This window comes from Balaenoptera physalus (genome assembly GCF_965194825.1).
Source record: "Balaenoptera physalus genome assembly, chromosome: 20".
NCBI classification, from domain to species: Eukaryota; Metazoa; Chordata; class Mammalia; order Artiodactyla; family Balaenopteridae; genus Balaenoptera; species Balaenoptera physalus.
Window position 1 is genome coordinate 12,489,822 of NC_138901.1, and position 17,763 is coordinate 12,507,584.

At 46.6% G+C, this 17,763-nt stretch overlaps 1 protein-coding gene across 15 annotated transcripts in view; it reads right to left on the minus strand.

Annotated features, from left to right (window-relative positions):
• CCDC57 (coiled-coil domain containing 57) overlaps positions 1-17,763 on the minus strand; it is a 119,059-nt gene that overhangs the window by 12,958 nt on the left and 88,338 nt on the right. The gene's annotated exons all lie outside the window — the stretch shown is intronic.

A 17,763-nucleotide genomic window follows, 5' to 3' on the forward strand; every position in this document is an offset into this window, starting at 1 on the left:
TTCATAGATTCCCTTTATCAGGGTGAACAAGTTCCCTTCTATTCCTAATTTGCTGAGGGTTTAGAAAATCATGAGTGGATGTTCAATTCTGTTAAATACTTTTTCTGTATTTATTGAGACATATCATATGGTTTTCCTTTTTTAATCTGTTAACATAGCATATTGATGTTTTAATGTTATACCAACCTGTCATCGCTGAGATAACACCCACTGGGTCAGGATGTGCTATGCTTTTCACGTATCATTGGATTTGATACTCTAGTATTTTATTAAGGATTTTTGGGTCTATATTCATTAAGGATATTGGTCCAGAGTTTTCTCTTCCTGTAATGTCTTTGTCTGGTCTTGGTTATCAGGGTAGTGCTGGTGTCATAAAATGAATTGAATATCTTCTTTCATCCTTTGTTTTTTGAAAATGAGTTTGGGTGGAATTAATAATATTTCTTTCTTAAATGTTTTATAGACTTCACCAGTGAAGCCACCTGGCCTGGAGTTTTCTTTGTGGGAAGGTTTTAAGTTAAACATTCAAATGCTTGAATAAATACAGGCACGTTCACGTTTCTATTTCTTCTTGAATCAGTTTTGGCAACTTGGGTCTTTCAGAGAACTTACCAATTTTATCTAACTTAATTTGTGAAACTATTGGCATGTAGTCGTTCTTATTATTACATTATTATCTTCTTTTTTTCTTTTGGCCATGCTGCACGGCTTGTGGGATCTTAGTTCCCCAACCAGGGATTGAACCCGTGCCCCCCTGCAATGGAAGTGCAGAGTACTAACCACTTGACCATCAGGAAAGTTCCTTATTTTTCTAGCTTCTTAAGGTGAAGGTGTAGAGATCACTGATTTCAGACCAATGTTCTGCTGTAATGTAAGAATTTAAAGGTATAAATTTCTAAGCACTCCTTTGTGATTTCTTTGTTGATCCATGGATTATTTAGAAGTGTTCTGTTTATGTTCAAAATTTCTGGATATTTTTCTAGATATCTTTCTGTTATTGATTTCCAGGGGAATTCCTCTGTAGTCAGGAAACATATTCTGTATGATTCCAATCCTCTTAAATTTATTGAGACCGGTTTTTATGGCCCAGTATATGGTCTAATTTGTTGACTGTTCCATGTGTACCTGAAAAGATTGTATATTCTGCTGTTATTGTCCTGAGAGGTCTAAACATGTCAATTAGGTCATGGTGGTTAATAGTGAGGTACAAGTCTTTTCTATCCCCAATGATTTTCTGTCTACTTGCTCTGTCAATTACTGATAGAGAAGCACTGAACTCTCCACTTATAATTATGGATGTGTCTATATCTCTTTTCATTCCTGTGAGTTTTCACTTCATGTGTTTTAAAGCTCTCTTATGAGGAGCATACACACTTAGGATTGTTATATCTTCCTGATTAATTGACTTTTTTGTTTTAATGTTTAATGTTATGTATCAACTTAGCTGGGCCACAGTGTCCAGATCTGTGGTCAAACATTAATCTGGATGTTTCTGTGAAGATTTTTTTTTAAATTTAATTTATTTATTTTGGTTGCTCTGGGTCTTAGTTGCAGCAGGCAGGCTCCTTAGCTGTGACTCACAGGCTCCTTAGTTGCAGCTTGTGGGCTCCTTAGTTGCAGCTCGTGGGCTCCTTACTTGTGGCATGCGAACTCTTGGTTGCGGTATGCATGTGGGATCTAGTTCCCTGACCAGGGATAGAACCCGCATCCCCTGCATTGGAAGGCGGATTTTTAACCACTGCACCACCAGGGAAGTGCTTAATTGACTTCTATATCATCATGAAATGTCCCTTTTTATCTCTGGTAACATACCTTGTTGGGACGTCTGCTTTGCCCGATTTTCTTAATCTGTGTCTTCATATTGAAAGTGGGTTTCGGGACTTCCCTGGTGGCGCAGTGGTTAAGAATCGCTTGCCAATGCAGGGGACATGGGTTCGAGCCGTGCTCTGGGAAGATCCCACATGCCATGGAGCAACTAAGCCCGTGCACTGCAGCTACTGAGCCTATGTTCTAGAACCCTCACGCCACAACTACTGAAGCCTGCACGCCTAGAGCCCGTGCTCCGCAACAAGAGAAGCCACTGCAATGAGAAGCCCACGCACTGCAACGAAGAGCAGCCCTCGCTCGCCGCAACTAGAGAAAGCCTGCGCACAGCAACAAAGACCCAACGCAGCCAAAAATAAATAAATAAATAAATTTATTTTTAAAAAATAAAATAAAAAAATAAAGTGGGTTTCCTGTAGACAGTACGGGAGGCTTGCCTTTTTCCCCCAGTTGGCTTTTTAATGGAATGTTTAGACCATTACATTTAATGTTATTATTAACATGGCTGGTTTTAAATGTATCTTCTTGCTAAATTGTTTTCTATTTATCTGATCTGTCTTTGTTCCTCTTTTCCTGCCTCCCTTTTTAAAAAAAATTTATTTATTTATTTTTAAAGTTTTTGGCTGCGTTGGGTCTTCATTGCTGCGCGTGGGCTCTCTCTAGTTGTGGCGAGCAGGGGCTACTCTGTTGCAGCGCGTGGGCTTCTCATTGAGGTGGCTTCTCTTGTTGCGGAGCATGGGCTCTAGGTGTGTGGGCTTCACTAGTTGTGGCACTTGGGCTCAGTAGTTGTGGCTCGCGGGCTCTAGTCCATAGGCTCAGTAGTTGTGGCGCACGGGCTTGGTTGCTCCGAGGCATGTGGGATCTTCCCGGACCAGGGCTTGAACCCATGTCCCCTGCATTGGCAGGCGGATTCTTAACCACTGCACCACCAGGGAAGTCCCTTCCTGCCTACTTTTGAATTTATGTTTTTTATCCCATTTTATCAATATCTCCACTACTGCTCTATTAGCTATACTTCTTTGTGGGTTTTGTGTGTTTGTTTTTGAATGGTTGCACTATGGTTTATGCATTTTTAACTTATCACATTCTACGCTGAAGTAACATTATACAACTTCACGTATGAGAGCCCTACAGGAGTGTACTTCCTTTTCCCTTTCCCACCATTTATGCCATTTTGTCATATATTTTGCTTGTACATGTATCACAAACCCCATCATACACTGTTATCATGTGTGCTTTAAACAGCCAGTGATCTTTCAAAGAAAAACATAAGCCTATTTCTGTCGTCTACCCACAAACCCACCCTGCTGCCTCTACATTTCTGATGACCCCAGTTTTCATCTGCTATCATTTTCTTTGCCCGAAGAACGTCCTTTACTAGTTCTTGTAGCATAGGTCGGTTGGTGATTAATTCTATCTGATTTGTTTGTCTGTGAACGTTTTTATTTTGCCTCCATTTTTGAAGGATATTTCTGCTAGATATAGAATTCTATTTTGGCAGCTCCTTTTTCTTTTGGCTTAGAGATGATGATCCCTTGTCTTCTGGCATGTACAGTTTCTGAAGAGAAGCCTGTCATAATTTTTATCTTCATTCATCTCCATATAATGTGTCTTTTATTTTTCTTTGATTGCTTTTAAGATTTTACTTTATCACTGACTTTCAGAAACTTGATTATGATATTCCCTGGGTTGCATTTGTGCCCATGTGTCTATCCTGATGCTTGGGGTAGACAAACTTCTCAGATCTGTGAGTTAAGAGTTTTCATCAAATTTAGAAAAAAATAGCCATTATTTCTTCAAACACTTTTTCTGCCCATCTTTCTCTCCTCTCTGTTAAGACTAATGCATGCTATCTTCCAGGTTGCTGGGGCTGTTTTCTATCCCCCATGTTTTCTTTCTGTGTGTCATTTTGGGTCGATTCTATTGTTATGTCTTCAAGTTCCCTGTTTTTTCTTCTGCCATCTCTATTCTACTGTTAATTCCATCCAATGTATTTTCTTTATAAAATATTGTATTTTTCATCTCGAAGTTTTGTTTGGTTCTTTTTTATATTTTCAGTTCTTCTCATTATGTACGTATTTTCCTTTAAATACCTGAAAACAGTCGTAACAGTCCTTTTAATGTCTTTGCTTGTTTCCTCATTTCTGTCATTTCTGGACCTCTTTCTATTGAATGGTTTTCCGCTTGGCTTTGGATCACATTTTCCTGTTTCTTCAAAAGTCTCATAATTTTTAACTGGCTGTTGGACATTTTACGTATTGTGTTGAAATTTCGACTTTTTTTTTTAGAGTGTTGGGCTTTGTTTTGTAGGCAGTTAGGTTCCTCATTTGGTCATTTCAAAGATTGTTTTTAAGCTTTTCTAGGGTAAGTCTAGATGGGCCTGCACTTCAGAGACAGTTAGCTCTACGACCAAGGTGTAACTTCTCTGGGTCTCCACTGAATGAAGGCTGGAGCTTGAATATCTACCCACCCCATGAGAGCTCTGGAAATGGTTGCGCTTATAAGCTGTCTTTCCTTTGCCTGGATTTGTGGAGTTTTATTCTGTACATCTATGGGCTAGTACACAGTAAGGACTCAAGACAACCCCTATTCAGACTTCTGGAGCTCTCTTCTGCATATCCCTCCCCGCGCGTCTCTGGACTCTTCCCTGCAACTTCCAGCCCCTCTGGCTCCCCAAACTCCAATTCCTGTTTCCTCCACCCAGGAAGGCACTGAACCCTGCCCGGTGTTCCCCTCCCTGTGCCTGCAGCAGAAAGCCAGGGGAACCCGAAAGGTGCCTCATTTGTTTTCCTTCTTTCAAGAAGCACACTCCTGTGCTACTTATTTTCCAATGTCTGAAAACAGTTGTTTCATATATTTTGTTTATGGAGGGATGTTAATGTCTAGTCCTTAGCCTGGCCAGAAGCAGGAGTGACTGCTGGTCATGCTGTGGCCCCAGAATAAACATCACTAAAGTATAAGCTGATTTGGCTATATCTTAAAGTATTTACTGTGTTTTAAAAGTTATTTCAACACAAGTTTTTTCCTAAGTGGCAGGAAAAGTTGTTTCATCATAACAGCTTCAAGAAAAGAGCTAACAAAGATCTATTTGACTATCTGTTTCTCAAAAAGTTTAGAGGATACTCTGTACTTCCTAAAAAGTCTCAGGTTATAATAATCAGTAAAGGCAGGAAGCTGGAGTTGCTCACCTAATTCAAGATACTGCACTGCTCCCTCCTTTGACCAGAACACTGGTTCTTAGATTTCTTTGGCTGCAGTTACAGAGGATACTGACAGGGGGTGCACACTGGTGAACCTGGCTCTCATTCAGTCCCATCTTGAGAGTAGTAATGGGCAGAGCCAAAAGGACAAACGTGATGCTGGCAAAACAGGGCAGGACCCCTTCGTCCCCCCGGATCCTGGAACAGTTCTGGTCACGTTGCTCAGTGAGCCTCTGGCTGTGCTCCCTTGGGCAGTTCCCATTACCATCCGCCCCATGAGGCCGCTGGGACAGCGGCTGCTGGGAGTGTGGGCTGAGCCTTTCTGATGGCTCGTGTTCCACCCTCACACGTGTCTGGTGTGGAGGACGGCCCCGCCCCAGGCTCATGCTGGCCTCCCTCCCCATTGGGTCAGGCTTGCCAGTCTCCGAGCTGGGTCTGCCATCTCACTGTGACGCACCAGGAGCCTGGTGCCCACCTTCTAGGACAGAGTCTCAGACCCAAGGAGAATTCTTTGGTTTGCACACAGGTATGAGGACCACAGATGGGGAGAAGGGAATGTAATATTCCAGGTGTGTTTACCCTGGAATCACAGACTGTTCTCTGAGGTGAGATTTCACCTTTTCTTATCACAAGTCCAACCACAAGCGGCTGCTCCTTCCATCTTTCACTCAACGCAGCGCTGGGGCATCTGAATCTGCTCTCCTGTGCTTAGCCTCTAGGTTTACTGAGAAACACAAAGCACGTGTGGGGAGGCCAGATGGTGATACTCCTGGTCTTGAGGGCGTGCAGACTAGGTGACTCTAAGGTCCTGTGTTCAGAGTATGTTTCTATGTCCTCAGAGCACAGCTGGGCCGGCAGAGCCGTGGCTGAATCACAATCTGCCTTCAGAGAAAGGCCCCAAATGCTGTTTCTGAGTCCAAGCATCCTTCAGGGAAGGTCTGGAACAGTCTCCACTCAAAAACACACAAGACCAGGGTGAGCTGGTGTCCTGGGGGCCCATTTAGCCCTATTCATAGGCTGGTGACACCCTGCAGAATGGCCCACCAACCACGAAGACGAGACTGGGGGATTTGGCGCGTTTGATCCGCAGTCAATCATGTGTGACTCTCAGAATAGGAGAATCTCAGTTTACCTGGCAGTCATTTTATTCCCGGTCTGGGAAGGTGCTTTGCTGGAGGAAGTCCCCTGGGGCTGGAGGCCACACAGACCACGTACCACTAGGCATGGCTGGATCTGGCTCCCAGGGGTCTGTAGCTCACAGACTGAGCTGCAATTTGGCCCTACTTTGATTTTTAAATTAGTTGCCAATATTCAAAAACTGAAACATTCTATATAAAAAACTGGAAGATCTGGCTTGTTGGACCCACACTGCCAAGGAAGGGCAGCCATGGAGTGGAGTCATCAACTGCCTCTGCCGGACAGGCCAGATGGCCGGGCCGCCACCCGCCTCCACCGAGCACTGCCCTGCAGTCCGCACGGCTCTGCCGCCTTCACTCAGCCACCTGCTGCCTGGTGCCGGGGCACTGGTGTCTGGGACCCTTCTCAGCCAGGTAGGCTCATGGGCTAGAGTCGGGCAGCTTGGATTCTGATCCTGATCCATGAACTGGGGGCTGTGTGACCTTGGGCAAGCAGCCTAGCATCTCTGGGCCTGGGTCTCTTCATCTGTATGTCGAGCCCCGGCCTCCAGGAGCTGCTGGGAGAGGAATCCACTGTGGCGGGCAGAGTGAGATCCGGGCTAATGGTGATACCGGGCACTATGTGAGCAAACACTGGGCTGAGAACAGGAAGTGGTTGTTTGTTGGCTTCCTGGATCCTCAGAACAGCCTGGCAACTATGATTTAGGTGTCATCCCTACAGTGAGATCTGCATAGAAATGTTCTCACTACAAAGGGCTTAAAAATAACTTTGGATTAGCAACCAGTTAACAGGCTCATGCAATGCTCCATCTTAAAATCTTATGCAACCCTCGTTAAAGGAAAAATTTTTAATTTCAGGAGAAACTAATACGATTTTCAGAAGAATAAAAATTTAAAGAAAAAAGCCTCAACACTAACATTGTACCCTTTAAAAACTTTATCCCCTTTCACTCCCTCATCCTCAGTGGGTGGGGAGCACCCAGGGGGGAAGAGTCTCCACCCAGGAGAAAGCAGGGTGCACGGCCGGACTGCTCAGGGCCTTCTCAGACCCCGCAGCAGAAACCTAGGGACCTCGCTCCATGCCAGCCCCAGCACCAGCCGGGCCACAGGGGTGCTGGGCCGTGCTCAGAGCACTGAAATGGGGGAAGGTGTGTCCGGCCCCCAGGGCAGGGCCAGCAGGGTGCCTCTCTTTCTGAAGGAGTGCTCGCATTCCTCAGGAGCTTCTGCCCATTATCTGTGTGACCCCAGGGACAACCTTGGCCCCTCCTGACCTTCTGCCCTGAGGATGAGGTCAGGCCTCTCCCCTCTGGGACTCCAGGGGGTGGAACGAGGGTTGGGACTTGGGAACTCTGGCCTTGGGCGGTGAGGCATCCTCTTTTGAAAACGGGACCCAGTGGCTGGATGGCATTGGTTTACTGTGGGAGTGGCTGCCTTAGCACAGGTGGGCACTCAACAAATACTAGCTTCTAGCTGGACTCCTCTCTTTTAAAAAACCCATTCAGGCTGCATTTATTTGTAAAAGTCATGTCCAGCCCCTCCCCGCCTCCCACGCCCAGCCCTCTTCCCAGAGCAGGGGCCACAGCCCCTTCTAGAGCACTTTTCTACCCTCTGTGTCCTGACTTCAAGACCACAGCGAATATGCATTTTCTTCTGTTGCTACCTTTCATAGTCACCTTAAAAAAGGGTACAAACCTGAACGACATACAAACCACACATAAAATGGCCAATCTTACCCATCATTTAAAAACTGCAAATTAAAACCCATATTTTCACCTATCAGATTGGCAAAAAAAAGAAAATGCTTGATAAAAATCCACCAGTATTGGAGTGAGGAAAGATGCTTTACACCCTGTGGCCATGAACATGAATTGCACCAACTCTTTGAGGGTGATTTGGTAACACCTCCCAGAGCTCAGACCACTCACACCTTTGACCCAGCGATTTCACTCCTAGACACTCACCTGACCACACACTCCCACAAGCAACCACCCACACCAGCAGACTTGCTGAAGTACTGCAAACTACAAGCGACCTGAGTGTCCGTGAATGTGAGACAGGTGAAAGGAAGCACTTACGCAGAGGACCACTGAACTACTGAAAAGATCTGTGAGCTCTGTGTCCACCAAAATGGAGAAACACCGCAGACAGCACTTTACACAGCAGGAAGAGGAAACGCACACACATTTAAATACATGCTTCCGTAGCCATGGAGTGCAGAGCGTGTCCGGAGAAGAGCAGGGGACAGGTGGCCAGGTGGGCAGGGGAGCGGAGACGGAGGAGAAGACTTTCACTGAAAACCCTCTGCGCTGTTTATTTCTTAGCCACAAGGAAGTGTCACTCATGCTGGACGAGGTCTGGAGCGCCTCTGCTCCAATGGACGCGCCATGTCGTGCCAACCTGGGCCGCCTGCACACGCAGCACGGACACTAGGGAGGCTGATGACTCCAACCACCCCTGGGGCAGATTCACCAATAAATGCCCTCCAAGAAGGCCAAGCGGCTGGGCCGCCCCCTCTAGGCCCAGGATCAGCTCTCCAAGGGCTGCTTTGCTGGCAGGTCAAACACTCATATTTTTTGGTACTGCCCTGGCTGAGTGTTTCCACCCCTGTACATCTGGTCAACCTGGATGAGTTATTTATTTATGACTGACCTTTGTCATGTTGCTTCAGAATATCTTTCTAGTTGGGTTATTTTTGAGGTTAAGAAAGAATACCTTAGAAATCTGTGATTTTTAAGTCACATCTAAGGTTATAACCTTCTAGTCACTGGTAAATAGTTCCAATTGTGCATATTTTTAGGTTTGATTTTAAGGCATTTAACTGTGCCTGGGCTGCGTTTTAGTGTGTGGTCTGGATGCGGGCAGTGAGGATGGAAGCATGCTGTGTCCCCACCTTGCCGTGTCTGGGCTCTGATTTGCAGGCTCTGCTGGGGAAGGGCTTCTGCTCTGCGCCTGCCACCCAGCCATGAGGCTGGGTGTTGCTACTCCCCCTTCCCCATGCATTTTATTGCTCTAGAACGTGAAAATCCACTTATTTTAGCTTCAAGAGAAACTCTGTCCATATTTTGTTAGAATTATACTAACTGGTTACTTCAATTTGGAGAAAACAGCTGTCTTTATAATATTTCATACTCCATCCAGGAAGAGTCTGTCTTTCAAATCTTATACTTTTTAGACAATGCTTAGTAGTTTCTCTAATCACATGCGCTTCCTGAGCCTCTAAATCCTTGAGCTGCGGACCCAAGGCCTTGCTGGGCTCCCATTCTTCCCAGTTATCTTCCTGCACATCCTGATTGAGCACCTATTGTGTACCTGTCTGTGCTGGCCAGGGGTCAAGGATCGAGGAAGATGCCCCCACCCCTACATTCTTCCAGCAGACAGAACAGAATCAAGATAAATGAGAAAAACAGCACGTGGTCTGGAGGCTAGTGCTAAGGGGGAAGGAAGCCAGGTAGGGGGTGAACTTTGGCAAGGGAGGGATTCAAGGAACAGGCAGGTGCTAGGGAGAGGAAGGTAGAGGGTGCCCATATGTGCACAGGGGTCCGCAGGTATGGGGTGGGGGTGGGGGTGCGTCCACAGTCCACAGGTGGAGGGAGCTGGGCTGCACGTGTCTGGGGAGGAGGGGAGACGGGGTCGGAGTCCTTGAGCCACTGCTGCCAGGAAACGGGGGGAGGGGGGAGGGGAGGGGAGAAGAGGGACCGGGTACTGTCCGGATGCAGCAAGAATTAAGGTGAGAGGAGGCTGGGCATGGAGAGGCCACACCCCGCAAACCACAGATCCAGGAGGATGGAGGAGGGGGCTATAGTGGCCCTGGGATCGGGGTGCGGCGGGGCCGAGGGTGTCAGGCTGCGGCCCTGCCTTAAGACCAGGTTGCAGCACGACTCGGTCAGGCCGGCAAAGCGGCAGCTCTGTGCGCGTGTGGGAGGATGGGGGAGGACGTCAGGGAGGGGCGGGGCAAAGGTAGGAGGGGCGGGGTGTGAGTAGGAGGAGCAGGGACAGGTGGTGGTGGGGTCAGGGCAGAGGTGGGAGGGACGGCTCTGGCCCCACCTCAAAACCATGAGGAGTGTGGCCTTTCAGCAGGAAAACCTCCCTCCATCCTGAGAAATACCACGTAGTTATTCATGTTATTAATGCAGATGCCACAAATTGTTAAACTCTCTCGTTATCACTTTTAACTCAGTTCATGACTGCTAGGTCTCACAGTTTGCTACTCAAAATGCGCCGAAAATGTAAAAAAAATGCAGAGGATAAGACATCCCACCTTCCAGAATGGAGCTTCCAGACTGCTTGACTGCTGACTGATGCCCACGCAATCCTTTATCATAAATACTAACATGCTTACGTCTTAACCAGAGTTGTGGTTATCATTTGAGTCACCAATAAAGTTTTAAAAAGTACTCTTACACAAAGTAGAAATATCAGACAGGTAATTCAGTTATGCATGCTCAAATATTCAAGATACAAGGAGAGCATAAAGAAGCTTTGCGGGAACTTAAAACTAAACTGCATTAATTTCAACCTTTCTTCCCAACCAAATCTTTCACGGGGCGAACCAAAAGCCTAGGCAGCGATGTATCATTCCTACTTTTTTACTGCAAAGTGCTGCTGAGAAGTAGCAGCTTCAACCCCTCTGTATGGGTGTCTCACCACCTTCCCCTGCATAGACCCTGCTGCAGGCCCACCCACAGCACAGCCCTTCCCCAGCTTTCTTGCCAAGGAACCCCAACACCGTTTAGTTCCAGGCAGCAGGTTCTCAGGGTCTAAGACAATCTCCCAGTGACTGGTCAAGGGACGCCATGTGACCCTGGCAGCCAGTGAGATAGAAAAGGGAGTCTGGGAGCTCTGGGGAAACATTTCCCTTTCCAATGAAAAGAAACCGAAGCAGGAGGAGAGAAGTATGCCTTCCATCTCTGGCCTTCTGACGTGATGCTTGGATCTGCTGCAGCCATCTTGGAACCTTAGGAGGAAAGAGTCCCAGAGGAGCTAGCCGTAAGCTCATTTACCTCGGCCTTGATGTGCAAGTTCTTGGTCAGCGTGTCCTGCTGCTGTGCATGCACACTGTGTGTCGGGAAGGCTACCATGATGCTGGCCACCTTGGCTCTCTCCTCCTCATTCAGTGACCATGTGTGATTTTCTATGGGTGCCATGATGAGATAAAGGTTGGGAAACTCCCGTATGTTACTTTCATCAGGCTGTGCTGTGACTTGTAGTCAAAAGCATTTAAACTAATACACACCACCCCCACCTTCCCCCCCCAAGCCAATTCCACTGCTGGGGGCAGTGTTTGCAGTGACCCTTCCCTCCCCCGCCAGCACGGTCCCCACTTCCACCTCCAGCCACCAGTGGGCTGTTCTCGCCCTGATCCAGGCCCTGCTATCCATGGGGACCTGCATGGCTGATGGCACCATCCACCCGTACTTGTCCCTGCTTCCTCACATACCAGACGACCGTTTCACACTTCTCTTTCTACCTCTTCCTCCACCTCCTCCTCTCAGAGTCCGTGGCTTTGCCTCATACTTGAAAGGAGGAAATAAAGGGAACCGACCGGCACCTGTTTTCCCACCACCAGACCTGCTGTTGGGACAGTTCTCCTCAGGCCACTGAAGGCTTCTGCTCCTGACTCTCCTGCCTGGGTGTTTGCATGGCCAACAGCCTCAGAAGAAGACAGCACGACTCCCTCAGGGGAAAAGGGCAGATATGCCTGCAGCCCACTATGAAAGATTTGGGTTCTGCACGTCTGGGGTCACTCAGCTGAGACTCCTGCCCTGGCCCGTGGGACAGGCATCGAGGAGACCCTTGGCTGCCTGCTGTGCTGCGAGTGATGAGTCCTCTGTGTCTTCTGCCGGTGCCTGTGAGGCTGTGGCAGCTTGCTTGTCAGGTGTGGCCAGTAAGCTCCCAGTTCTGGCTGCCCATCACCTCCCTGCCTCTGGCCTGTGCTATCAAATCCCAGCCCCTTGAGCCCCCCCACCCCCTTCTCTCCTGGGTTTGCCCTCCTCCCCAGCCACAAGCATCACATCTCGCCCATCTTCCCAACCTGCATATAGACAGGCTGCACTTCCACAACTTCCTCCAATATCGCTCTTTTTTTAAAAAGTATTTTAAATGTAAATGTATTTATTTGTTTGTTTGTTTGTTTACTTGTTTATTTTTGGCTATCATTATGTCTTCGTTGCTGCGCATGGGTTTTCTCTAGTTGTGGTGAGCAGGGGCTACTCTTCGTTGCAATGCGCGGGCTTCTCATTGCGGTGGCTTCTCTTGTTGAGCACGCGCTCTAGGTGCGTGGGCTTCAGTAGTTGTGGCACACGGGTTCAGTAGTTGTGGCTCTCAGGCTCTAGAGCGCAGGCTCAGTAGCTGTGGTGCATGGGCTTAGTTGCTCCACAGCATGTGGGATCTTCCCAGACCAGGGCTTGAACCTGTGTCCCCTGCGTTGGCAGGTGGATTCTTAACCACTGCATCACCAGGGAAGTCCCCAGTCGCTCTTTTAACTGCTGCTTTTCAGAGCAAGACATCTTGACTAAGCTGTCCACCCGTTCTTCTCCAGCCCCTTTAACTGGGAAGGCTGGATGACAAGTCCACCACTCCACTGAGACCAGCAGAAGGCCATAGTGACGCAGAGCACTCTTCTGCCCTGACCTTCCCTGACCTCTTTGCAGCATTCCACCCAGTTGACCACTCCCTCCCTCTAAAAACTTTTCATTATAAAATATACCCAAACTACATCAAGCACATATAACATACATGTATCGTTTAAAGAATTGTTAAAAAATAAAACAAAGAATAAAACAAAAACCTGTATACTCAGCTTGAGAAACAGCATCACTACGGCCTGTGTTTGTCAATAAAGTTTTACTGGTGCACAGCCACACCGATCACTTACACATTGTCTGCGGCTGCTTTTGAGCTGCAGGCAGAGATGAGTAGTTGCAAGAGAGACCATTGGGCCACAAAGCCGAAAATACTCACTATTCGGCCCTTCACAGAAAAGTTTGCCGACGCCTACTCTGGAATTTTTTTTTAGTGAGGGACGGGTGGGGCACAGTTGCTCAGTTTTTATTGTCTGAAAAGTCTTTGTTTTGCCCTCTTTAGTGGGTTTTAGGGTGACAGCTGTTTTCCCTCAGTTCAGACAGATACTGTCTCCCTGTCTTGGGCTCCCATTGCTGCTGGTGAGAAGTTGGCTATCTGTCAGGCCGCGACTCTTCGAGGGTAACTTGTCTACTCCCTCTGACAGCTTTCAAAATAATCTCATTACCTCTGGTGCTCCTGGGCTTTGTTAGGACACATCCAGGTGTGAGTTTCTTTTTAATTACTTGGATTAGGATTCGCTAGGCTTCCTGGGGTTGAGAATTAGTATCTTGTCATAAAATTTCAGTCCTGTCCCTTCAAATGTGGCCCCTGCCCATATTCTCTTTCCTGCTGAGGCTCTGACCAACACGGGTCAGACCTTCCTGCTCTATTCTCCAGGCTCCTGACCTGTTTTTCTTTCTTTCTTTTCTACTTCTTTTTTAAAAATCTGTGTGTGTCTGGGTAATTTATTCATATATAACGCCATTCCATGAATTCTGCAGTATACTGAGTTTTTAATTTCAGTAATTACAATTTTTCATTTCTTAAACCTCTATTTGGTTCTTTCTTAAGTCTGCTTGGTCTTTCTTTATATTTCCTTGTTTCTTCTTTTTCTTTTTTTAAAATAAATTTATTTATTTATTTATTTACTTTTAGCTGTGTTGAGTCTTCGTTTCTGTGCGAGGGCTTTCTCTAGTTGCGGTGAGCGGGGGCCACTCTTCACTGCGGTGTGCGGGCCTCTCACTATCGCGGCCTCTCCTGTTGTGGAGCACAAGCTCCAGACACGCAGGCTCAGTAGCTGTGTCTCATGGGCCCAGTTGCTCTGCGGCATGTGGGATCTTCCCAGACCAGGGCTCAAACCCGTGTCCCCTGCATTGGCAGGCAGATTCTCAACCACTGCGCCACCACGGAAGCCCTTCCTTGTTTCTTGGATATATTTTCTTGCTGGTTTTTTACTTCTTTATGAAACACAGTTACTTATACCCTGATCTCCCAGGTCTATTTCTGCTGGCCTCATTCCTGGTGCCTTGCTCCTTGTGTGTGGGATCTTATTTTTCATGGGAATCTGATCTGTGCAAATTTGCTATGGCCTGGAACAAAGGTGATTTCCCCCTGAAGTGACCCGCACTTGCTGTTGCTAGTTCTTGGGGATGCCACCAGCTCAGAATCACTCGATATGAAAGTTCTCAGACACCCAGGGGTTTTAACTGGGACTAAACCATGAGGGCTGACTCTTGGTGGCAAATTATAAGTACGTAACAATCCTCCCGCTGCCACGCAGTACCAGGCCACATCCTCAGTCCTCACAGCCCTGGCCCCTTCTGCCGGTGGGGTGTCTATCTGGTCCACTTGCACACGGAGGCTGTGGTCCTTTGGAGTTCCAGCTTTGAGGGGGAGGTGTTGTACCATCACACTCCTGCCCTGGGTGGGCCCTGAGTTTCGTCAGTGTCACCTGTTTTCTGAAGCCCAAGAGGCGATGACACCAGATTTCAAGCCCACCCAGGCTGACGAAGCTCTTGGTCAAAGGCAGCTTCAGGCTGCTCCTTCTCTCACCCTTTGCTTGAGAATTCTTTACCTTCGAGCTGTTTATTGATGCCCCATAAGTGTGTTTTTATTTTTTATTCAGCAGTTTTAGCTGTTTTCAGTGAAAGTGTCAATCTAGGTACCTAGCCTGCTACATTAAGAGAAATGGAAGCCTGGGGTTTTATACTCGACTGAAGTGTATTTAAATGTGAGACAAAAATAAAAATACTCTCTCACATATAGGCCTCAAAAAGTTTCCCATATAAAAATTCGCTTTTAAAATTATCTTGGAAGAAGAAAAATATATCTAAGAGGCTACTATGAGAGAGATTTGGAAAACAAATAGGATAAATTATAAAGGACTTAGTCAAATTTACTTTTGTCTAAAAGACAATCACCCCTTGCCCAACAGCTAACACTTTAATTGATACCAATGGAAAAACCAGAAGAATACAGAGATTGATAAGTTTAAGAAATGGATGGGTAAAATGAAAATAAGCAGGGTCTTAATAATTGAGGAAGAATAAAAATAGAGACTGTAACTTAAAAACAGGCAGAAGGCAATGGAAATGTGATCTACCCAATGAGACTGGAGGAAATAAAAACTTTTAAAAGCACCTAAGTACAAAACACAATATGCTGTCGGAGGACAGCACTGATATAGGAGCATGGTAGTGGAAACATAGGAGACACTAAACAGAAACACAGGCTTTCAGACTCAGGGAAACAAAAAGCACGAGGGTGCTTTCTACAGGAGACGAGCAGGCGCCACCGGCAGAAGCAGGCACATCAGTAACTGCAGCTGGAGCAGAAATATACTCTCAGAAGAACTGACATCATGGTGATCTTATTCTCCAACCAAAATGTAAAAATATTAGAAATCACTAAAAGACAACTAAAAAAAGAAAAAAAAATCTCATAACTCTGGAAACTTAAAAAAAAAAAGCCATTTAAGTTAAAGAAAAAAAGTAACATGAGTTGAATCATGAAGTAGCGTAACGGAATGACAAAGGGAAAATCGTATGTCGAGGTTTGTGGGGCTAAAGCAAAGCAGAGCTGGAGGAAAGTGCATTTATCAGGAAATAAGATGGACGCGTGGCCTGAAGAAGGCATCATCGAGTCAGCATTTCTCCCCTACTCTTCCTGTAAATCATCCCCAAAAAGAAAAAATTTTCATGAAAACTAGAGATAAAATTCCAGATGGGAAGAATGGTGGTTCTGCCGAAGGCGGTGGAAATGAGCAGGGGTGTGTGGAAGGACAGGCACGGTGGGAGGCCTCAGGAGGAGCCAGGAGGTGGGAGCAGAACCCCCTGGAGGCAGCGTGGGAGGGGAGAGAAGCTGGGCTTTGTGGAAACGGGCAGAGATAGGTCAAGGCCAGACTTAGTTAAAAACCACCAACAAAACTGCTAGACTGGACAATGGCCCTGGCCTCATTTCCCTTATAAGTTTCCTACAAATACCTGGTCAAGGAAAAATCACCTCTTTTAAAGACGAGGGGGAACAAAGGAACAAAAGTGCTACGAGAAAAAAGAAGGAAGGAAACCAGCAAAATGACAATGAACATTCACCAAAAACTTCCGACAGAGCCGATGAAAAATACAGCAAAACGTTCCTGAATTTAAAATGTACTGAAGCAGTAGCCTCTCAGATTAACGAGCTCAAGCAGGAGGTGTGAGGAGAACAGACCAGTCTGCATCTGAGGATACTACTCAGAGGCCTCACAGGGGCGATGCTGCCGCCGGAGGGGACAGAATGCGCACCACTGGGAGGCTGGGGCTCCTTCCGGGGGCAGAGCCCAAGTTTAACAAATCCTGAGAAAAGCCACAACAGAGTTTTGGGGCTGGGCCTAAAGACTGTATTGGAAAAAAATAAATAAACAAATGAGAATTACCAGGAAAACTCTGAGAAAGAAGCATAATTGGAGATCCTAAGTCAGTAGACATTACAAGGGACCAGGAAGCAGTAACAATTCAAACAGCACTGCACGTGGACAGACCAAGACCAATAAACCAAGGCAGAGGTCCCCAACTCCCAGGCAGCTGACTGGTACCGATCCGCGGCCCATTGGGAACCAGGCCGCACAGCAGGAGGTGAGCGGGGGGCGAGCCAGCAAAGCTTCATCTGCCGCTCCCCATCGCTCGCATTACCGCCTGAGCCATCTGCACCCCCGCGCACCCCGTCTGTGGAAAGGCTGGGGACTGCCGAACCAAGGGACAGAACAAGAGCTCCAGACCCAGACTCAAGTACACACAGAACATCTAACATGATAGTGAAAGCGGGATTTCAAACAAGAGGGGAAATGTGAGTTATTCAATAACGGGTATGGGGAGGGGACTTCCCTGGTGGTCCAGCGGTTGAGAATCCGTTACACGATGCAGGGGACGCTGGTTCCATCCCTGGTTGGGGAACTAAGATCCCACATGTTGCGGGGCAACTAAGCCCAGGTGCTGCAACTACTGAGCCCACGTGCTCTGGAGCCCGTGTGCCACAACTAGAGAGAAGCCCACGCACCTCAACAAAGAGCCTGTGCGCCGCAAAGAAAGATTCTGCATGCCACAACTAAGACCTGACGCAGCCAATAAATAAATAAAATAAATATTAAAAAAAAAAAACTGGTGTGGGGACATTTGGATTGCCACCTGGGGTTAAAAAAAAGTTTGGTTCCTATTTCATAACCTACACAGTGATAAATTCCAAATGGATCCTGGATTTAAATATGAAAAAAGGAAACCATAACTGTATTAGAAGACATCATGGCAGAATAATCTTCAATCTTGGAGTGGAAAAAACCCAAGTATGGCACAAAACCCAGAAAGGATTAAAAACAAGAACATTAATTAAATTACATAAAAATAAAAAATACGTGCATGACAAAAACCACCATAGGCAAAGTCAAAAAACAAACGAAAAACTGTGGGAAAATATTTGCAATTCATATCTCAGAAAAGGTCTGATTTCCATTATATATAATAAGCTCATACAAATCAATAAGAAAAAGATTATAAACCCAATATACAAAT